This window comes from Bos grunniens, chromosome 28 (genome assembly GCF_055505025.1).
Source record: "Bos grunniens cultivar Pamir isolate PY7600 chromosome 28, Bosgru_T2T1.0, whole genome shotgun sequence".
Classification (NCBI taxonomy): domain Eukaryota; kingdom Metazoa; phylum Chordata; class Mammalia; order Artiodactyla; family Bovidae; genus Bos; species Bos grunniens.
The window spans coordinates 22,565,853-22,589,554 of NC_141192.1; the positions used below are offsets into that span (position 1 = coordinate 22,565,853).

Consider the following 23,702-nt stretch of genomic DNA (forward strand, 5'->3'; position numbering starts at 1 on the left):
TTCCTTAAACTGATCAGCAAGTCTCAATCATTTTTGACTGAAGCTGTATGTTCAATAAGTTGGATGGCATCACCAACTCTATGGGCATGAGTTTGAGTAAGCTCTGGGACTTGGTGATGGACAGGGAAGCCTGGTGTACTGCAGTCTGTGGGGTCACAGAGAGTTGGACACGAATGAGTGACTGAACTGAACTGAGTAATAAATTCGTAATATGTGAGTCCAGATGGGTCTATAACAAATAAAATAGACAACTACTAAAACATATGATAATATATGTTTGCTCTAATATTTTCATTTTAAACATACATATATATTCTTTTCTGGAGACTGTCGGGAAAAAACTTATTTCTTTGCCTTTTTTAGCTTCTGGAGATTACCCACATTCCTTGGTTCAATGCCATCTTCCTCTGTCTTCAAAGACAGCAGTGTCACATCTCTCTAACCTTGCTTCTGCCCTCACATCTCTTTCTCTGACTACAGCCAGGAAAGGTTTTCCACTTTTTTAGGACTCATGTGATTAGATTCAGTGCACTGGTATTATTCAAAATAATCATCCCATTTTATGACCCTTGACCTTAATTTCTTTTGCAAAGTTCTTTTCTTTTTTTTTTTTTACTTTTTTAATTATTTTTTTATTTTTTAACTTTACAATATTGTATTGATTTTGCCATATATCAACATGAATCCGCCACAGGTATACTTAACAGTCACAGGTTCTAGGAATGTGGACATGGATGTCTTTGGGTGACTCATGGCCATATACCTAGTACTAGTCTTTCCTAGTCTCTTCTGTAGAATCATTATCAATCCTTATGCTTCAAATCCATTGTAGTTTATATCCCATACTCACTTTGCCTGCACTCTTTACAGGCAGATCGCATGTCTGTTTTATTTACTGTTTTATCTGAAGTCCCAGGCACAATGCTTGGCATTTTTATTTTACAAAATACAAAAAAAATTGTATTTTTGAATGAAAGAATGAATAAAATTATTACATATTATACATGCCATGTTCAGTTCAGTTCAGTCACTCAGTCGTGTCCGACTCTTTGCGACCCCATGAATCGCAGCACACCAGGCCTCCCTGTCCATCACCAACTCCCGGAGTTCACTCAAACTCACGTTCATTGAGTTGGTGATGCCATCCAGCCATCTCATCCTCTGTCATCCCCTTTTCCTCCTGCCCCCAATCCCTTCCAGCGTCAGAGTCTTTTCCAATGAGTCAATTCTTCACATGAGGTGGCCAAAGTACTGGAGTTTCAGCTTTAGAATCATTCCTTCCAAAGAATACCCAGGGCTGATCTCCTTTAGAATGGACTGGTTGGATCTCCTTGCAGTCCAAGGGACTCTCAAGAGTCTTCTCCAACACCACAGTTCAAAAGCATCAATTCTTTGGCACTCAAATGGAATGACTTTCAAATATCTACTAAATTTATATAGTAGACTTCCTGTGATAAAAGGTCTTATTTTGCAAAGTATAGTTCTCTTCTAAAAATCAATGTGAATATTCAGAAACAAAATTTTCTCATCACAATCTCTACATTTGGATCCACCTCTTGTTATATTTCAAAACAGGATTTTTATTCATTAAAAAATATACTCCAGTGAACATTCAGTATCAGAGAAAGTTTAGCTTTTGTCTTTTAAAACATAGAAGTTTATTTTTCTTAGGTATTTCTGCCAACTTTGTTATGCCTCCAGGATTGGTTAGGTCTAGACCATCTTCTCTGATGTATAATATAATTAAAGAATTCGTCACCTAGATGGGGTGGAACAAGGAGGCTCTCTAAAGAAGGAAGGATTTTAGAAGGAAATCAGTCACTTTTAAATGGTGGTTTCTCTATAGCAGGTGAAAATGGAGATGGGTGGTCATCATGCTTTAGTACTAAGAATTAGCAGACATGACTATTTTTCTGGTGTTGGATTGAAATCCTGTTGATGTTAACTTTGTATGTGTTGTTGAAGAGAGGATCATCAGGGGATGTAGAATTATTATTGAAGTTTACAGATTGGTACTTTACTACAGAAGAATGTTAGAGAGTTGAATGAGAGATGGCACCACTAGAGTACATGAATACTCTTGAGCTGCATAAAGGGCCCAATTTGTATTTGCAGACCTCACTAGCCTGATGTTTTCTTTTTGCTGTTTTATGTGAAAGCATATTGTATTGTTGATTCTTGTTACATATTTGTTGAGTGAGTTAAAAAGCAAATGAGGCGCTTTTTATATTTAGAGACCAATTTCATTTGTGTATCTTGGGTTTAATTCATTCCCAATCTTGGGGAATTATATAGATTCAGTGAAGACACCAAAGATTTGGTGTCTGAATCAGAGATTATGGGGATTTTTCACCTCTCTTTTGAAAAACCATTTTGAAAGTAACTTCAGCCTTATTTTTCAAGTTAAAAGGGTAAAGCACTTAGGATGATCTGTATGCAACGACTATTCAAATTCTAGAGACAAATTAGAATTAAAATTCTAAAAATGTACAGGCAGCTTCCAAGTCTATTTCCTTTTCTTTCCTTCCTCCCTGCCCTCACTCCCTCCCTCTCTTCCTTCCTTCCTTTCTTCATGGACTGCATTTAGAGTTGATCGTTATTGGATCAGTTCACTGTTTTAGATGCTTTATATTTTTTATCCTTAAATTTGTCAATTATGCCATCATAGTGACTAGTTTTTGAGTATGTTGGAAACCATGTGGTTTAGTTTATAGATCTGAATTTTACTACCTCAGCTAATGAAGAAGTAAGAGGAGGAAGATAAGCAAATAGTTTCCTTACAGGTTTGTACAATAGTAGATATTCTAAAATCAGAGAGATGAACCAAACTCATATTATAACATGAAATAAAAATTCAAGAACACAGAAAGGAATTGTTAAAATCAAGGAAACTGGAGACAGATTTTGAAGTTGTGATGTATAAGCCAAGAATTCAACAATTAGGGAGTTGAGAGAAATAATAAATGGTAGAGTTCTGATTAAAAGGGCTAAATTTGATTTTGTATTTCTTGCTTTCTTTTCTGTGCCTTTTTTAAGAACAAGGAAGTGGGAGGTATCTAGTCTATGAATTGTTTTACAAATAAGATGGTATTGTTTCAACTGCTTTGGGTTTTAGTCTTACTCTTCCCAAAGGTTCCTGAGTTACTGGAGGGCTGATTTTTTAAATAATTACTCAATCTTTCTTAACAAGCTAATTTTGGAATTATCCAAATCTGGCTAATAAAGATCATTTTTATATTTAAGAGGAATTCATGCAGTGCTCACTGGGGAAAAGGAGGCTTATAGATTCTTCTTTCGAGGGAATGAACTCTTCCCATGGATCTTTTATTTGTGAACTAATGTTGTAGTCTTTCTTAAAAGTTAATAGAGAGATCCCTGCAGAGATGTAGGCTACATGATTATTGAATTAAAAAGAAAAGCTAAAATAAAAAAGGTAGATAGCTATAATTATTTTTAAAAAAGGGGAAGGAGAAGTACCTGGATAGAGCCAGAGCACAGGAAGAGAAAGAGGTAATTTGCATAAAATAAAAATAACTAGAAAGTAATAGAGGATATCATAAAGTGGCAATATAGTTTCTGTGCAAAGAAGAATATACAGATGGACGTCCCTAAAGATTATATACCCTAGACCAGAAAGCCTGAAGGCTGAGAGTCTTTTGTTTTCATCTTTTGCCTTCCAGCAGAGACAGTCATGATTTCTAATATTTGTGGAGCAGGTTAGTCATTCACTCTGTGGATTGTTTCAAATGTCCCTTTCTCAAGAAATGGATTCCTTTACCCGCCAATGTTCAGGTACTGCTCATATAGTTCTCAAAAGTCTTTGCTATGTGTTTTTTTAAACCCTGGGCTTTATTCAGATTTCTGTTACATAAAAAGAAAAATGGGTTAAATGATAGAAAAGAAAAGAACAAATAGGAAGCAAGAGTCCTGGCATGCAGTGTCAGTTCAAACTTGGACAAAAAATAAGGGTCCTGAGCCCAGCATACTTGATAGCCAGGAGAGGATACTACAAAGAAGAGAAAGAGTGCTATCTTAGGTCAGGTAACCTGGAGGTTAAGGGTGGCATGAAGATTTATTGGAGTGCTCTCTTGGGAGTTATACATGGAAGGCAGTGAAGAAGGCAGGATTGGGCAGAGGGGAGAAGCTGACTTGCAATAGAAATCTCAGCCATTCTATGGAAAGACCTGGAGATAGGCTGGCCCCTCACAGTTGTCCCAAACTTATTTAACTTATATGCAGAGTACATCATGAGAAACGCTGGGCTGGAGGAAGCACACTCTGGAATCAAGATTGCTGGGAGAAATATCAGTAACCTCAGATATGCAGATGACACCACCTTTATGGCAGAAAGTGAAGAGGAACTAAAAAGCCTCTTGATGAAAGTGAAAGAGGAGAGTGAAAAAGTTGGCTTAAAGCTCAACATTCAGAAAACAAAGATCATGGCATCCGGTCCCATCACTTCATGGGAAATAGATGGGGAAACAGTGGAAACAGTGTCAGACTTTATTTTTCTGGGCTCCAAAATCACTGCGGATGGTGACTGCAGCCATGAAATTAAAAGACGCTTACTCCGTGGAAGGAAAGTTATGACCAACCTGGATAGCATATTCAAAAGCAGAGACATTACTTTGCCAACAAAGGTCCGTCTAGTCAAGCCTATGGTTTTTCCTGTGGTCATGTATGGATGTGAGAGTTGGACTGTGAAGAAGGCTGAGCACCGAAGAATTGATGCTTTTGAACTGTGGTGTTGGAGAAGACTCTTGAGAGTCCCTTGGACTGCAAGGAGATCCAACCAGTCCATTCTGAAGGAGATCAGCCCTGGGATTTCTTTGGAAGGAATGATGCTAAAGCTGAAACTCCAATACTTTGGCCACCTCATGTGAAGAGTTGACTCATTAGAAAAGACTCTAATGCTGGGAGGGATTGGGGGCAGGAGGAAAAGGGGACAATAGAAGATGAGATGGCTGGATGGCATCACTGACTCGATGGACGTGAGTCTGGGTGAACTCCAGGAGTTGGTGTTAGACAGGGAGGCCTGGTGTGCTGCGATTTATGGGGTCGCAAAGAGTCAGACACGTTGAGCGACTGAACTGAACTGAACTGAGGAGAGAGTCTTTTTGTCCTTACAGCTGTTGTTCGTTACCTGTGGGCCACCTTTGGAAACAGTGTAACCTTGTATGGGGCGGTTCCCTGTAGCTGAGACTCTGATCCTGGACAGGGACAAAGCTACAAGCCGTCAGAAGCTGTTATTTCGAATTGAAAAGGGGATCTGAGTGAAGCATCATAGAATCCAGTGTAACAGTTAATTGCAAAAATAAAAAGTTTTTCTTTTGTAGGCTTTGAAATATTTGATCTTCTGTAGTATTTAATTTGCCATTGATAATGTTCAGGAAATTTAAGGTAATCATATAATTTGTCATTCAAATCAGGATACTTTTGAGAAATGGAGATGAGATGATTAACAGGCCTTAATAGATATATAAAAGGCATAAGTCAGGACTGTTCCAAGCAGACTATTATATGACTGTGTATTATAGGTAGGATAATACTTATGAAGGATTTTAAGAGGAATTTAACATATTTTATTGATAGATTTTGTATTAACCATTAAATATAGCTAAAATACAAAGTTTGAGTTAAAATTTTATTAGTATTATTGCAATTTCTAGTCACATAGTTCTAGAGACACTGTGCTTACAACTGGTGATTTTGGTTTGAGCAATCTCAGTCTTAGCTGTCAAGGGAAATCAGACATATAAGCAAGTAAGTAAAATAGAGCACAATATGAGCTGAAATGCTTGTCAGGGCTAAGTCCAGTAATAGCAGCAACTAGGAAGTGGCTCAACTTAGGACTGAACAGGGAAGGCATCCCAGAGGAGAAAGCTCTTATCAAGTGAAGGTAGGAATTCAAGAGTTGGGGTAACAGCCGGTGCAAAGACACAGAAGCAGGAGTCAGCATAGTGCATTTGGTATGGGGAATAGAAACAGTTCCATTTGGATGAAATGAAGGGGAAAGAAGAAAAGGGGATATGCGACTAACTACTGACCATTAGTTTACCAATAGGTTGCTTGCAAATATTTGATTTTTCTTTGCTTTCAAAACAGGCTGTATTTCAATTTAAACCTATCTTTCTTTAAGTAAGTGGTAAGTAAGTGAAGTTGCTCAGTCGTGTCCAACTCTTTGAGACCCCATGGACTGTAGCCCACCAGGCTCCTCCATCCATGGGATTCTCCAGGCAAGAATACTGGAATGGGTTGCTATTTCCTTCTCCAGGGGATCTTCCAGACCCAGGGATCAAACCCAGGTCTCCTGCATTGTGGGCAGATGCGTTAGCCTCTGAGCCAAGGGGCAGACCTGAATTATGAGTCTCTGATAATATCATCTTAGTGGGTTTTTTTTTATAGATCAATTTCCATTTGTAAAATTGTGATTTATAATAAGAAATATTTATTTGGTCTTTGTCCCACTTCTGGCACAGAGCTTCTAAAACCCTTGAAATTTTCTAAGGGATGAGAGTAGTAAAGATGTCTATTGTTATGTTAATGAGGTAACTTTTGGACCTAGGAATGGAGGCTAGCTGCCAGGAGAATCCACCATGTAATTAGAAGATTGGAACTTTCAGTCCTATCCTCCTGAATCCCAGGGAAGGGAGAGGCACTGAAGGTTGAGTTCAATCACCAATGGCCAATGATTTATGCAGTGATGTAATGAAGCCTCCATATAAACCCGAAAAGGACAGGGTTCGGAGAGCTTCTGGACTGATGAGGACGTGGAGGGTCAGGAATAGTGGTGCATCTGGAGAGGCATGGAAGCTTTGCACCCCTTTCTACGTGCCTTGTCCTATGCATCTCTTCCATCTAGCTGTTCTTGAGATACAGCCATATATTATAATCTATTAATACTAAGTAAAATGTTTCTCTGAGTTCTGAGTTGCTGTAGTAAATTAATTGAACCTGAGGAAGGGTTAGTGGGAACCTGTGGTTTATAGCCAGATGGTCAGATGCATAGGTAACAATCTGAACTTATTATTGGCATTTGATGTGGGGTGGGGTAGGCAGGCTGTTTGCAGAGCTGAAGCCTTACCTGTGGAATCTGATGCTATCTAAAGGTAGGTAGTGTCAGAATTAGGAGAAGGCAATGGCAACCCACTCCAGTACTCTTGCCTGGAAAATCCCATGGATGGAGGAGCCTGGTAGGCTGCAGTCCATGGGGTCACTAGGAGTCAGACACGACTGAGCGACTTCACTTTCACTTTTCACTTTCATGCATTGGAGAAGGAAATGGCAACCCACTCCAGTGTTCTTGCCTGGAGAATCCCAGGGATGGGGGAGCCTGGTGGGCTGCTGTCTATGGGGTTGCACAGAGTCAGACATGACTGAAGCGACTTAGCAGCAGCAGCATAGGACACCCAGCTGGTGTTCTGAGAATTGCTTGGATCCCCTCATACCCTGCTACATTGGAATTTGTACTAGAACCTTTTACCGTTGAAGCATATTCAATATTTCTTAATGAAATATTGTAGATAGGCTCTGAATAAAAAGTTACTACACCATTATAATACAAGTTCAGGATCAAAGGTCAACTTGTAGTTCTATTTTTGTGCTAAAATAAGTTTAGCCAGTCAGACACAGATAAACAATTGTGCAGTTGATTTGCCTGGCTATTGATTATACTTAATAATTAGTTGGAGAAGATTGCTAGTGATCTATACATTGCCTCATCCTATTTGGGTCCTTTTTTTAAAATCAGAAATTTTAATATATATTTTAAAGTCTTATGAACATAATAAAAGAGCTTTTTGAATTCTGACATGACTTAATTTGCTTGTTTTCTTCTGATATATAAATTGAAACTATATTTGCCTTAATGTTTTCTTTAGACATAACTATCACAGCTTGTATCTGAAAAACTCAGCTGAGATTATTGACTGCAAAGCTTTATTACTCCAATAGTTGTTTGCTTTAATGTCCCAGAGCTGCATTTGACTATTTTAGTTTGACATTCCTACAAACTTGAAGTAAATCTCTAATGTCCTAATGGATTTAGATTATCAGTATGATTCAGTCTGAGAGCAAGGTACCTTATTTGAAAAATACTTTTCTTACATTTATATATGGCAAGGATATATCTATAAGGAGTTTTATCTCCCTGTAAAAAGTTGATTCCTATCGGTGGTAGGCAGAATAATGCCCCACCCCACCCCCAGCAGATGTCCACGCTCATCTCTGAAAACTATGAACACTCCACTTTACATGGTACAAGGGATTTTGCAGATGTACAGGGATTTGTGATGGAGTGATTAAGCTTGATTAAATAGGTGGGATCAATCTAAACAGTTACTTGAAACCAGAGAACCTTTCTTGACTGGATCAGAGAAAGGTGTGGTGGAAGAAAGCGAGATTCAAAGCATGAGAGAGTCAATTAGCCATTGCTAGCTATATGGTCCGGCCACTAAAGATAGCCATTCTTTTGCTCTTGTACATCTCCTGCCTGACTAGTGCCTGCTTCATCTATATTTCACCCACCTGCCTGACCTTTCTACATACTTACTCCAGGTCCCAGCTGGTGATTGTTCTTATCAAAGGGGCAGTGAGGTACGTGGCCCTCTGCTGGTTTCCCTGGTAACTAAAGAACCCACCTGACATCACTTCCCTAATAACCTGCAATCTCCATCCTCCTCCTGAGAGCAAAGACTGTCCTGCTTTGTCACCATGTCCTGCTAGTGTCTGCTGCACATTTCTGGGCCTTTCTCCAGGACCTTGCTTCAGATGGGTAAGCTCTCCCAGCCATTAAACCCAGGGTTCCCCAACTTCTTGGACCTAATGCCTGATGATCTGAGGTGGAGCTGATGTAATAATAATAGAAATGAAGTGCACAATGAATGTAAAGCACTTGAATCATCTCGAAACCATCGGCCTGCCCATCCTGTGGAAAAACTGTCTTCATGAAACAAGTCCCTGGTGCCAAAAGGGTTGGGGACCGCTGCTTTAAACTACTGGTCTCTGACTTGTGTTCTTTTGTCAGTCTTGAAGCTGGGCAAGTACAGGGCTTGTGGGTCTGTGAAGTGAAGCCCAACATTGGCTTTAAAGTTGGAGGAAGAGGGACATGATCCAAGGAGAGCTTCTAAATCCTGGAAATTGCCTTCAACTGATGTCTGGAAAATCTTCCAATAACCCAAATGATCAATTCTCATCTAGAGCCTCTGAGAGGAACGTTGCCTTCCTGACACCTTTATTTTAGGCCAGTTTTATACTTCTGCCTTATGTAGCCATAAGGTAATAAGTTAGTATCAAATCACTACATTTGTGGTTACTCGTTACAGTAGCAATAGAAAATTAATACATAATCGTAATCAGGGGTCATATAGAGATACTCTGAGAAACTTTGAAATCTTACATAAAATGAATTGCTGCAATTATATACTAAACATATAGGTATATTAAATGTAAACTGTGTATTTAAATCTCAGGAAAGGAAATCAGTTTTATAGAAATACCAAAATACTGATTTCTAATGTGCTTATGTATCTCACATAAGATTTAGCATGAGGTAATTAAAATGCCTGAAAATTATTTAATGATGTAAACACCATGAACTACCATTGTGCTACACAATGGAAATATGATTTAGTTTATTATCAGAGTCAGTGCTTTCCAGTGGAAATATTATGCAAACTAGATAATATCTGAGTCAAATATAACTTAAAATTTTCTGGTAGCCATGTAAGTAAAAGAAGCAGGTGAAATTAACTTGAATAATGTATTTTATTTAGTTCAGTATATGCAAAACATCACTCCAACTCTTTGTGACCCCATGGACCGTGGCCTGCCAAGCTCCTCTGTCCATGGGATGTTCCAGGCAAGAATTAGTGGAGTGGGTTGCCATTTCCTTCTCCAGGGGATCTTCCTGACCCAGGGATTGAACCCAGGTCTCCCACATTGCAGGCAGACTCTTTACCATCTGAGCCACCAGGGAATCCTGAGGAACTGCCTAGAAGGTACAAAAGATGAGTTAGACCATCCCCCTAGACATAGTGGTCAAGGGTTTTTAACAACAGCTTTGTAAGGAAGAAGACAAAAACTGATATAGTGCAAAGCATTGTTGTTGTTCAGTCACTAAGTTGTGTCCAACTCTTTGTGACCCCATGGACTGTAGTATACCAGTTTTCCCTGTCCCTCACTATCTCCTGCAGTTTGCTCAAAGAATAGATTTAGTTAATCTCTACAAATCTTTCATATAAGTCCTATGTTAAAAATAAAACCACCAAAGATATCTTCATAACAGATGTGAAGTAGGTAAACCTTATCTGATTAGAAGTCAAGATTCTATTGAAAGGGCTTCCCTAGTGGCTCAAACAGTAAAGAATCTGCCTGTAATGCAAAAGTGACTATTCCCAATGAAAAAACAAAACAAAAAACCTAGTTAAGTGACCTGTTGCAGAATTTCATTTTTAATAAGGCTTATTTGTGACTGGGTGTAATTTTGCTGTAATGATGTCCATAATTGCATTTAAGAAGTGACTTTGAAACTTCTCCAGGTCATCCACAATTGATATTCCCAAAATGTACATGATGATCACCTGCTCTTTTCAGTGGCATTGAATCAGAATGATTGAATGCTGAGTGATTATATAATTTATGCTAGAGAACTGTCACGAGCAAGTGTTCATTCAGCCTCTGTGGTTACTAAGTCTTCTTTCCTTTGGGGCAATTTTAAGCATAGTAGCAGGGGCTCAGAGAACAAAATATGCAAACCCCCCACAAAATTGGCAGTACTGTAAGTATGGCAGTTGGCTTAACAACGGGGCAGTTGGCTTACAACTTATTTTTCTCTTTTGTTTTGATGCGTAGCAGAGAGATGATAATCACTATTTCTGATAGTCATGTCTTTTGTAGAAACAGACGCTCTTTCTAATTTTATAACTCCTTTACAAGAATTTGCTGCTTATTTTATCTAGTTTCTGACCTTTATGTAAAATCTAGAAGTTTGTGAACTAGAAGTAAGTGAATCTACTTGATGGTTACTTTTATAATGAGCTGTTTAGACAGTATGGGAAAACTTGCCCATCTTCTCTCAATTTGGGGTTATCCCACTGTTCCAGGAATGCCTCTCAAAGACTTGAAACAAAGATTAAACAAAAACTTAACAAATTTTTTTAAATTAATTTTGGAGTATGATTAAGAATGTTGTGATACTTTTAGGTGAACATCAAAGGTACTCGGCTATACATATAGTTGTTTTCATTCTCCCCCAGATTCCCCTCCTGTTCAGGCTGCCACATAACATTGAGCAGAGTTCCATGTGCTACGCAGTAGGTCCTTGTTGGTTATCCATTTGAAATATAGCAGTGTGAAATACACATATATTTTAGATTTGACTTTAAAATAAAGCTAACAGTGTAACAAAATGTTAATAATGTTTATGCATAGACTAATAGACCTTCTTTTTGTTGATGTTATTCCTGTATATGATAATTAAATTTTCTACAAAGAAAAACTTTTGTTTGGCAATAATTATAAATTCAGAGGAAGTTGTGGAGATAGTTCAGAGAGTTTCTGTGTACCTTTTGCCCAATTTCCTGCATTGGTTGTATCTTATGTAACTATAGTATATCAATACCCCCCCACCCTGCCTTGGCATCCCACCATCCCTAAGCCCTGGCAAATGCTAACCTGTTGTCCATTTCTATCATTTTAAGTTTCCTGAAATATTTCATAAGTGGAATCATACAGTATGTAATCTTTTGAGACTAAGGTTTTTCACTCAGCCTGATGCCCTAGAAATCCATCCCAGTTTCATATATTGATAATTTATTCTTCATATGCCAACAGTATGAATGTACCACAGGTTATTTTGCCCTTCAGCAATTGTTGGACATTTTTGTTGTTATCAGTTTGGGGCTATTACAAACAGAGCTTCTGTGAAAAGTTGTGTACAGGATTTTGTATAGACATAAGTTTTCATTTTTCTGAGATAAGTGCCAAGAAGTGTGATTACTGGGTCATAGGGCAAATAAATGTTTAGTTTATAAGAAACTCCCAAACTATTTTCCAGAATGGCTGTATTTTTTTTTTTTAATATTTCCACCTACAAGAGGCATTGTTATTCTGCACCCTGACCAACATTTGGTATATTTAATATTTTTATGTTAGTTCTTCTAATAGATGTGTACTCATTGAAGATCATATTTTTAACATATGTTTCCCTAATAGCTGGAGATAGCAAACATCTTTTCATATGCTTATTTGCTATCTGTGTATACTCTTCAGTGAAATGGTTCATCATGTTTTTTGGCCAATTTTTAAATTGGATTGTTTGTATTTTGCTGTTGTTTAAGAGTTCTATATATATTCTAGATATGAGAAAATTTTCAGCTATGGGATTTGCAAATGTTTTCTTGCAGTCTGCAGCTGATAAGACAATCTTATCAGGGTTTTTTTTTTTATGTATTGTAGTTTTTGTGTCTAAGAACTGTTCACCAAGTTCTAGGTGCTAAAGATTTTCTTTAAAATTTTATAGTTTCATGTTTTAAATTTACATTTCACATTTATGATTCATTTTGAGTTACTTTTTTATGAGATGTGAGATTTTTCTCAAGGTTAGTTTTTTGTCTATTCATATCCAAGTACTCAAGCACTATCTGTTGAAATGGATTACTTTCTTCTACCCAATTACTTTTGCGTCTTTGTCAATTCTATTCTTCAGTCGCTCAGTCATGTCCGACTCTTTGTGATCCCATGGACTGAAGGCTTCCCTGTCCTTCCCCATCTCCCAGAGCTTGCTCAAACTCATGTCCTTTGAGTCATGATGCCATCCAAGCATCTCATTCTCTGTCATCCCCTTTTCCTCCTGCCTTCAATCTTTCATAGCATCACGGTCTTTTCTAATGAGTTGGCTTTTCTCAGCAGGTGGTCAAAGTACTGGGGCTTCAGCTTCAGCATCAGTCCTTCCAATGAATATTCAGGATTGATTTCCTTTGGAATTGACTCTCTGTGCTATTGAACTATTGTCTATCCCTTGATCAATACCACAGTGTATTAATTACTATAGGTTTATACTTAGTCTTGAAAATGCTTACAGTTATTCTTCCTACTTTATTCTTCTATTTCAAAGTTTCTTTAGTTTTTCCAGCTTTTGAGCCTTTTCATATAAGTTTTAGGATAATCTTATCTGTATCTACAAAAAATTTCAGTGATTTTTATAAGAATTATGCTAAACCATGTATCGACTTTGGAGAACTTGCATGTTTCCTATATTGGGTCTTAACAATTCTTGAACACATGGTATGTCTCTGTTTGTTAGATCTTCTTTGAATTCTTTCATCAGCATTTTGTAATTTTCAGCATATAAGTCCTGAACATGTTTTGTTAGATTTATACCTAGTTGTTACATTTTTTTTCAGGTACTGTTAATGATATTATATTTTAAATTTCAATTTCCACATATTTGCCACAAACATATAAAAATACAATAGATTTATATGTATTTATCTTATATCCTGTTGTTGTTTAGTTGCTAAGTCATGTACAACTCTTCTATGACCCTGTGGACAGGGGCCTGCCAGGCTCCTCTGTCCATGGGATTTCCCAGGCAAGAATACTGGAGTGGGTTGCCATTTCCTTCTCTAAGGGATCTTCCTGACCAAGGAAGATCTTGTATTGGCAGATGGATTCTTTACCACTGAGCCACCAGGGAAACCTTATAACCTTATAAAACACCCTATATAAACCTTATAAACCTTATAACCACCCTATAACCTCATATCCTGTAGTCTTGTATCCTATTACCTTGTTCAACTCACTTGAATTCAAGGTTTTATGGGCTTTTTTGTTCTTGTTTTTAGATTCCTTGTTTTCAACATAGAAATTCATGTCTTGTACACACTTGGGTAGTTTTATTTCTTCCTTTTTTATTGAATATAGTTGATTAACAAACTTATGTAGCTTATATAAGTTTCAGGATTACGGCTTTGTGATTCAGTACTTCTGTAGTTTATATTCCATTAAAAGTTATTAGACAATAATGCCTACATTTCCTTTTGCTTATTTAATTTATACACAGTCATTTGTATTGACAAATTTATTTTTAAATTAATTTTTAATTGCAGGATAATTGCTTTACAATATTGTGTTGGTTTCTGCCATATATCAATATAAATCATTTAGTTCAGTTCAGTTGCTTAGTTGTGTCTGAATCTGTGAGCCCATGGACTGCATCACTCAAGGCCTCCCTGTTCATCACCAACTCCTGGAGTTTACTCAAACTCATGTCCATTGAGTGGGTGATGCCATCCAACCATCTCATCCTCTGTTGTTCCCTTCTCCTCCTACCTTCAATCTTTCCCAGCAGCAGGGTCTTTTCCAATGAGTCAGTTTTTTGCATCAGGTGGCCAAATATTGGAGTTTCAGCTTCAGCATCAGTCCTTCCAATGAATATTCAGGACTGATCTCCTTTAGGATGGACTGGTTGGATCTCCTTGCAGGCCAAGGGACTCTCAAGAGTCTTCTCCAACACCACAGTTCCGAAGCATCAATTCTTTGGCGCTGAGCTTTCTTTATAAATCAGTCAGAGACGTACAGATGTCCCCTGCCTCTTAATAAGGATATCCAAGTAATGCATATCCCTATTTGACTCTTCACCCTCCCCTTACCCATAGGTAAGCACTAGTTTTCTATATCTGGTAGTCTATCTTGCTATATATATTTATTTTTAGATTATATGCAGAAATGATATTATACAATATTTGTCATTATCTGACTTACTTTACTTGGTGCAATATTTTCTAGGTTCATCCACATTGTTACAAATGGTGTAATTTCATTCCTTTTTTATGGGTTAACAATGTTCGTTTTGGTATATAACACATCTTCTTTATCCATTGGTCTGTTATTGGACACTTGGGTTGATTCCATTATTGTGAATATTGCTACTGTGAACACTGGAGTGCATACATCTTTCCAAATTAGTGTTTTCATTTTTTCCAGATATATACCCAGAAGTGGAGTTGCTGCGCTATCTGGTAGTTCTATTTTTAGTCTCTTCAGGGACCTCTATACTGTTTCCCAGACTAGTGACACTAGTTCACATTCTCATCAACAGGGTGCAAGTGTTCCCTTTACTCTGCATCCTTTTCAACAATTGTTATTTGTTGACTTTTTGATGATAGCCTTTCTGACAAGTGATAATGATATCTCATTGTGGTTTTGATTTGCATTTCTCTAATTATTAGTGATGTTGCACATCTTTTCATGCGTTTTATGGTTGATTCCCTGTCCTTCCTAGTGGGATTTTCCCTTTTCTATGGATTTTTATTTCTTCTCTACGTTAAGAATACCCTTTAACATTACTTTTATGGTAGATTAAGTATTGGTGAATTTTTAGTTTTTTTAATCTGAGAAGTTCTTTTAACTCCTGTTCTAAATGATTATCCTGCTGTGTAGAGTATCCTAGGTTGCAGGTTTTTCCCTTTTAGTATTTCTAGTGTATCATGACACTCTCTTCTGGCCCGCAAAGTTTCTGCAGAGAAATTAGCTAATAGCCTTATAGAGGTTCCTTTGTGTTTTTCTTCTTGCTGCTTTTGGAATTCACTCTTTAACTTTTGCAATTTTAAGTATGATACATCTTTGTTGTGAATCTTGTTTGGAACCCTCTGAACTTCCTTTGAGGAAGCTTCCAGGTGGTGCAATAGTAAAGAATCTGCTTGCCAATGCAAGAGATGCAAGATGTGGATTTGATCCCTGGATTGGGAAGATTCCCTGGAGTGAGAAATGGCAACCTGCTCCCCAGCATGCTTGCCTGGAAAATTCCATGGACAGAGGATCCTGGCAGGCTACAGTCCATGGGGTCGCAGAGTCAGACACGATTGAGCACACACGGCATGGCACAAGATAGTGCTTCCTTTAGCTTGATATCTGAGTCCTTGTTTGGGTTTGGGGAGTCTTCAGTGATAATATCAAGTATATTTTTTTCGTCCCCCTTCTCTCTCCTCCTTCTGGGATTGCTGTAATGTGAATGTTGGTACACTTAGTGTTATCTCAGAGATTTCTTAAATTGTTTTCATTAAATTTTTTTTTTCCTTTTTACTACTCTGGCTGGTGATTACCAATATTGTTTTCCAGATTACTTATGCATTCGTATCTGTTACTTAGTCTGCTATTCATTCCTTCTAGTATGTATTTTATTCCAGCTTTTGAATTATTCATTCATTCATCTTTTTTGTATTTTCTAGTTCCTTGTTAAAGTCTTCACTGTGTACGTCAATTTTCCCCCTAACTCACTTAATGTTTTTATTACCAATGCTTTGAATTCTTTATCTGATAAATTGGTTTTGTTTCATTAGTTATTCTTTCAGAGGTTTTCTCTTTGCTCTTTCAATTAACAGTAGTTCCTCTGCCTTTTTATTTTGCTTAAATTTGTCTCCATGAATTTAGGCAAAACAGTTTCCTTTTGCAGTCTGGAAGGTATTGTCTTAGATGGGAGCTTCCCTTACAGACTGTGCACCTGGTGCCTTTGGTGGGAGAGCTGGATTTCTTGTGGATACAAGCCTATCTTTCTTCAGGGTGTGCTGGCAGCGCTCTTGTAGGTAGCGGGTGGAGCTGGCGATGGAGGGGCTAGAGCTGGTGCTGGGTGTGAGGTGGGACTACCCTTCTGCTCATTGGCCATAACTGCGTATTGAGGGGTGGAGTCTGATCCTGAGTTGCTGGAGTAGACTCCCTGAGAGTCGGATCCCAGCTGGCTCTGTTCCCTTTAAGTGTGTGTTTTCCCCCCTCACTGTTCTGGGAACCTTGCCCCCGCTGGCGTGGGGGTGGTCCTCAAGCACGTGGCCCTGTGTGGGCTCTTGGCTTGTGTTGGCCATGGACAGAGGCCCGATGCGTTGTCTGTGTGGGCGTCCATGCTTTCTCTCAGGTGCAGCCCCCATTGCAAGTTCCCTTTTGCCCTCATAGCCAATTGCCGCCTCCACCGTTTAGTGGAATAGCCAGCTATGCAGGGCAGGCAGGGCCTGTGTGGCCTCTTGACAAGTATCGTGATGTGAGTTGTGGTAGAGCATGCCCTGTCAGAGATCTGGACTGCTTCTTACGTACTTTTTTTGAGTAGATAGCAACAATGGCCACTGCTGCCCTCACCCAAGCTCCACCGTTGTACCAGGATGCCTCTGCATCCCATGGTCGCGTCATTTCTCCAGTCTTGGGTGAGCTCGATCCAGTGTCACACTGTGACATGAAGTGAGCAGAGCTGGAATGTTTGCTTCTCTTGGGCTAGAGTGCATGTTGTGAGGCCAGGTCATGGGAAACCTGGCAGCTGCTGGAGCAAACTTCTCTGCTCTTCCTCTGGAGCAAGCCTGCACATGCATGTGCCTCAAGAGGGAGTCCAGGCTTCCCATAGCCTTTCAGTTCCCATAGCCTTCCAGTGGTCCTTCAACCACCTAAGAGGGTTTGTCTCCCCTGCACAGGACCCCAGGGCTGGGGTATCTAATCTGTGGCTCCACCGCTCATTCCATCCAGGTGGTGTCCGCTTGTGTAATAACCCTTTTCTCTGGGTCCCCTCCCAGAGGCTGAGCTCCCAACCCGGATGTTTTTCTTCCCCTCCTCCCTATGTATCTTTCTCAAAGTCTTGGTTTTACAGGAGTCATTTAGCCAGATTAGTTTCCACTGAGAATTTTTCTACATGTAAATGTATTTTGGTTGTGACTGTGGGAGGAGGTGAGTTCTATGTCCTCTGACTTTTCCATCTTGATCCAAAGTCCTCTATTTCTTCCTTTTAAAGCTGTATGCCTTTTATTTATTTTTTTATGCCTCATTGCACTGCCTAGAACTTCAAGCCTTATGTTGAATAAGGGTGGTGAGAGCTGATATCCTTGCCTTCTTGATCTCTTAGGATGAAAGTGTTCAGTCTTTTACTATTAAGTATGATCATAGCTTTGATTTTTTTTAATTAAAAGAAGGTATAGAAGTTGTCTTCTATTTTTTACTTTTCTGAGAGTCTTTATCATTAAAAGGTGTGGAATTTTGTCAGAAATATACTTTTTCTGCATCAATTGATATGATCATGTGATTTTTCTTCTGTAACCTATTAATATGGTGGATTACATTAATTGAAATTCAAATATTGGACTAACATCTGTTATGTACCTGGTATTGAAAAAGAGAATATAAGGGTGAATTATCAAAATGTGTTCCATGCTTTCAGAAAACCAAGAGCCTAGTGGTGATACAGAAATAAAATAATAGTCTCTTAAATTAATATAAAATGACAAATTGGTATAGAGATGAAAGAAATGTGCAGGGTACTTAAGACTAAATTTGAAACTAAAGGAGGGGAGACGATATGAAAGCCTTTGCATTTTAGGAGCCAAGGAGAGGAAGTTTTTAGCCAGGTGAGGGGAGAGGTGAAGATGAGAAAATACTTTTCAGAAAAACATAATTGTTTCTGCAGATACACTGCAGTGAGAAAGACCTTAGTCCCTAGAAATACCTGAAAGAAAGCCAGAGTAAATTCAGTCTTGAGATATCAGACAACTGTAGTGTGGGATGATGCAGGGCAGAGATCATGCTAGGCACTGAAGCTCATGCCAGCAATCTGAAATATTAAGCAAAATGCAGTAGGTACAGGATTGGAGGGGGTCAAAAATGAAGGGTGGACTACTGCAAAAGCCTTGTTGATGGTTTGTATAGTGAAAAATCAGGACTAAATGACTCCTATGCTTGTTCATTTAAGCTAAAAAAAAAATTTAAGTATTTTATTCTAGGAATCTCCAAGCATCCAAGGGCTTTTCCTTTTCTTATAATACCTTGATTTAATCTTTGTAGCGCTAGTAACTCAAAGGCAAAGCTCTTATTGGATTTGTAATCCAATGAGAAATATAGTCCTCATGTATGTGCCTGACTAAATGACTCCTGCTGAGGTTGAATTGTGAGATGTTATCCATCTCCTCTCTGAAATATGAATTCTAGCTTAGTGGAATTCATTGCCCTTAGGGAGTTGGTAATATCACTATTTAGTGTGACTTTTTTTTTTTAAAGCCCTTTGATAATATATTTTAAAGTGGAAAGCAATAGAATGCACACTATTTACATATTTTCAGCTAGTTAGATGTAATTGCATGCTAAATTTTTACTCTTGTCATAAAGTTATCAAGCATTTATGTGTGTGTGTGTATGCATTATCAGTTTTGTCTGACTCTTTGCGACCTCATGGACTATCTCTATAGCCGGGTAGGCTCCTCTGTCCACGGAATTTCCCAGGCAAGAAACTAGAGAGGGTTGCCATTTCATTCTCTAGGATCAAGCATTCATAAATTAGCTTAAAATATATATAAACTTGTTGAAAGTTAAAACAAAATATTAATATGTATTTGTATTTATACATGCTTACATATATTATATGTTTTGAAAATATATTTTTATTAAGTATTCTGTTCAAGTTTGGCTGTTGCTTAGATAGCCATGCTGTGCTGTGCTGTGTCCAACTCTTTGTAAGCCTGTGGATTGTAGCCCACCAGGCTCCTCCCTCAAGCCCCTAAATAAATATGATATTTTATATCAAACACCACCTTTCTCCCTGAAAGGTGATAAACAAAATAATTGACAAATGTAATCTATTTTATATTTATCAAATAATTTTATATTTCATCTTCCTTCTTATCTCTGATAGGCAAATTTAAAATCCATAATTTAACAGATTATCTGTGAGAAAAAAACCAGAAACATCTTGAAAATTGGAATATATATGATGCCTTAATGGCATAAAATACAAAGTAATTTCATCTTTTGTGACAGTTTAATTAGTTCAATTAAGAAAATGGTGTCTTGCATTCAGATGGTCAGTAGGCAGATGAAAAGTTCCTCAACATCACTGATTATTAAAGAAAGGCTTTACTGGTGGCTCAGTTGGTAAAGAATCTGCCTGCAATGTGGGAGACCTGGGTTTGAATATTGGATTCAGAAGATCCCCTGGAGGAGAGCACGGCAACCCACTCCAATATTCTTCCTGGAGAATCCCCGTGGAAAGAGGAGCCTGGTGGGCTGCAGTCCATGGGGTTGCAAAGAGTAGAACACAACTGAGTGACTAAGCACACGAATAAGATACCACCCACACTGGTCAAAATGGCCACCATTACACAGAAGTCGCTCAGTCGTGTCCGACTCTGCGACCCCATGGATTGTAGCCCACCAGGCTCCTCGGTCCATGGGATTTTCCAGGCATGAATACTGGAGTGGGTTGCCGTTTCCTTCTCCAGGCCACCACTAAAAAGCCTACAAATAACAAATGCTAGGGAGGCTGTGAGGAAAAGGGAACCTTGCTACACTGTTGGTGGGAGCGTGAATTGGTACAGCCACTATGGAAAACAGTATGGGGGCTCCTTAAAAAACTAAAGATAGAGTTAGCATGAAAGTGATAGTCGCTCAGTCATGTCTAACTCCTTGTGACTCCATGGACTGTATAGTCCATGGAATTCTCCACGCCTGAATACTGGAGTGGGTAGCCAGTTCCCTTCTCCAGGGGATCTTCCTGACCCAGGAATCAAACTGGGGTCTCCTGCATTGCATGTGGATTCTGTACCAGCTGAGCTACTAGGGAAGCCCATATGACCCAACAATCCCACACCTGGGCATATATCTGGAGAAAACTCTAATTTGGAAAGATATATGTGTTCTAATGTTCACTGAAGCACTGGTTACAATAGCCAATACTTGGAGGCAGACTCTCTCTCTCTCTCTCTCTATATATATATATATGTATGTATGTAGTGGAATACTACTCAGCCATAAAAAGAATGTAATAATGTCATCTGAAGCAACATGGGTAGATCTAGAGATTATCATATTAATACTTATCTGACTTTCTGAAGTAAGTTAGAAAAAGACAAGTATCATCTGATATCACTTGTATGTGGAACCTAAAATATGACAGAAATAAACTTATCTATGAAACAGAAACAGACTCACAGACATGGTAAACCAATATATGGTTACAAAAGGGGAATGGGATTGGGGGAGGGATAAACTGGATTTTGGATTAGCAGATACAAGCTACTATATATAGGACATATAAACAAGAAGCTCCTACTGTATAACACAGGGGACAATATTCAATATCCTGTAATAAACCATAATATTACATTGGTACAAAAGTAATTGTGGTTTTGGACTGTGAATTTTAGATCATTATAACTAGACTCAAACATATTTTTATTAATCAAAATAGGAACTATTACAATCACATTTTTGCCAAGGAAAAATGTTTGTTTATTCTTGAAGCATAAAAATTCATGCTTCTGGATTTGATGAACTCTTGGAAAGCATTTTCTGCCTCTTGCTGATTGTGGATGCATTTCCCTGCAAAAATAGTCAAGATGCTTGAAGAAGTGATAATCGGTAGATGAGAGGTCAGGTGAATATGGCGGAGGAGGCAAAACTTCGTAGCCCAGATTTATTCAACTTTTGAAGTGTTGGTTGTGTGATACATGGTCGGCTGTTGTCACGGAGAAGCATTGGGCCTTTCTATTGACCAGTGCTGGCTGCAGGCATTGCAGTTTTCAGTGCGTCTCATTGATTTGCTGAGCATACTTCTCAGATGTAATGGTTTCACCAGGATTCAGAAAGCTGTAGTGGGTCAGATGGCCAGGAGACCATCAAACAGTGACCATGACCTTGTTTTGGTGTAAGTTTGGCTTTGGGAAGTGCTCTGGAGCTTCTTGTTGGTCCAGCCACTGAGCTGGTCATTGCCGGTTGTCGTATAAAATCCATTTGGTCTCATGTCACAGTCTGATTGGGAAATGGTTCCTTGTGTAGAATAAGAGAAGACAACACTTCAAAATGACGATTTTTAAAAATTTTCAGTCAGCTTATGAAGCACCCACTTATTGAGCTTTTTCACCATTTCAATTTGCTTCAAACGCTGAATGACTGTAGAATGGTCCACATTGAGTTCTTCGGCAACTTCTTGTATATTGTAAAGGATCAGCTTCGATGATTGCTCTCAGTTGGTCATTGCCAACTTCCAATGGCTGGCTCCTATGTGCTTCACCTTCGAGTCTCTCATCTCCTCTGCAAAACTTCTTGAAGTACTACTGCTCTGTATGTTCATTAGCAGTTCCTGGGCCAAATGCATTGTTCATGTTGTGAGTTGTCTCGGGGCTGCTTTACAACCCATGTTGAATTCAAATAAGAAAATCATTCAGATTTTCTTTTTGTCTAACATCATTGTCCCACTCTAAAATAAATATAAAATAAAAATAGCAAGTAATGTCACCAGCAAAAAAATCATAAAACAAGAAATGAGCATGAAAATGATGTATAGCATAACCACATTTATTGAAGAATCTATTCCAATATCAAATGGAAAAGTTCAATATTGCAAAAACTGCAATTACTATTGCACCAACCTAATAGAAAGGCCTATGAAAAGGAATATGTGTGTATATGTATAACTGAATCATTTTGTTGTACACCAGAAACTAATACAAGTATTGTAAATTAATTACACTTCACTGAGAAATAAAATGGTGTCTTGTTAATAAATGAAAGATAAAGAGATTCTATTTCACTTTTTGTTAAAGCCAAAAGTGAAATGAAATATGTGTGGTCCGTGCGTGCTCAGTCATGTTTGCCTCTTTGCGACCCCATGGACCATAGCCTGCCAGGCTCTTATGACCATGAAATTTCCCAGACAAGAATACCGGAGTGAGTTGCCATTTCTTCCTCCAGGGAATCTGCTCAACCCAGGGAATCTGCTCAATCCAGGGAATCTGCTCAACCAAGGATCGAACCAGCATCTCCTGCACTGGCAAGCCTATTCTGTACCCCTGAGTCACCTGGGAAGCAATATGAAATGCAGATATTCACAATTAATTCATAGTAGTAATTCTAGAATTTTGAATTTGACAGAGTGGGGGTTAAAAATATCATTGTAGTCAGAGAAACTTGGGTTTAAATTCCAACTCTAATATTTACTTTCTTATGCCCCAAGGCAAATTTCTGAATCTTTCTGAAATTTAACATTCTAATATTAAATAAGGGATAATAAAATTAACTGGTCAGGTTGTTTTGGTCAAGATATAAGCTAAAGAACATGAAACTCATTTTCAATCCTAGTTGCCCATTATGATCACCTGCTGCTGCTGCTAAGTCGCTTCAGTTGTGTCCGACTCTGTGCGACCCCAGAGACGGCAGCCCACCAGGCTCCCCCGTCCCTGGGATTCTCCAGGCAAGAACACTGGAGTGGGTTGCCATTGCCTTCTCCAATGCATGAAAGTGAAAAGTGAAAGTGAAGTCGCTCAGATGTGTCCAACTCTTAGCGACCCCATGGACTGCAGCCTCCCAGGCTCCTCTGTCCGTGGGATTTTCTAGGCAAGAGTACTGGAGTGAGGTGCCATTGCCTTCTCTGTATGATCACCTAGAGAACCTTAAAAAATTCTTAAGTCAAGGCCCCACCTCTGACCAATTAAGTCACAATCTCCTGGGGCAGCACTCAGGCATAAGAAAGTTCTAAAAAAGATCCCTGGGAGTTTTTCTTGTGTAGCTAGAATGAAAACTGCTGATATAAAAGTGTGAGGACTGTGCCTTGCTTATGGTAGACATATAAATGTTAGTTCCATTTTCTTCCTTTTATAACCTAGTTGACTTCAATTTATATAAAACTTATCCTTCCTGAAAAGATATATAGAAAGTTTAGATAGGAACTGCTACTGCTACTGCTAAAT

At 38.5% G+C, this 23,702-nt stretch overlaps 1 protein-coding gene across 3 annotated transcripts in view; it reads left to right on the forward strand.

Moving 5' to 3' along the window:
- The window catches only part of CTNNA3 (catenin alpha 3), a 1,912,303-nt gene that overhangs the window by 516,449 nt on the left and 1,372,152 nt on the right, over window positions 1–23,702 (forward strand). The window contains exon 1 of one of the 3 annotated variants that reach the window (XM_086381642.1): window positions 6,281–8,773. The exons of the other annotated variants lie outside the window; for them this stretch is intronic. The gene's annotated coding sequence lies outside the window, so the exon portion shown is untranslated. Of the gene's footprint in view, window positions 1–6,280; window positions 8,774–23,702 lie in introns of those variants that run through there. 3 annotated transcript variants of the gene reach the window in all.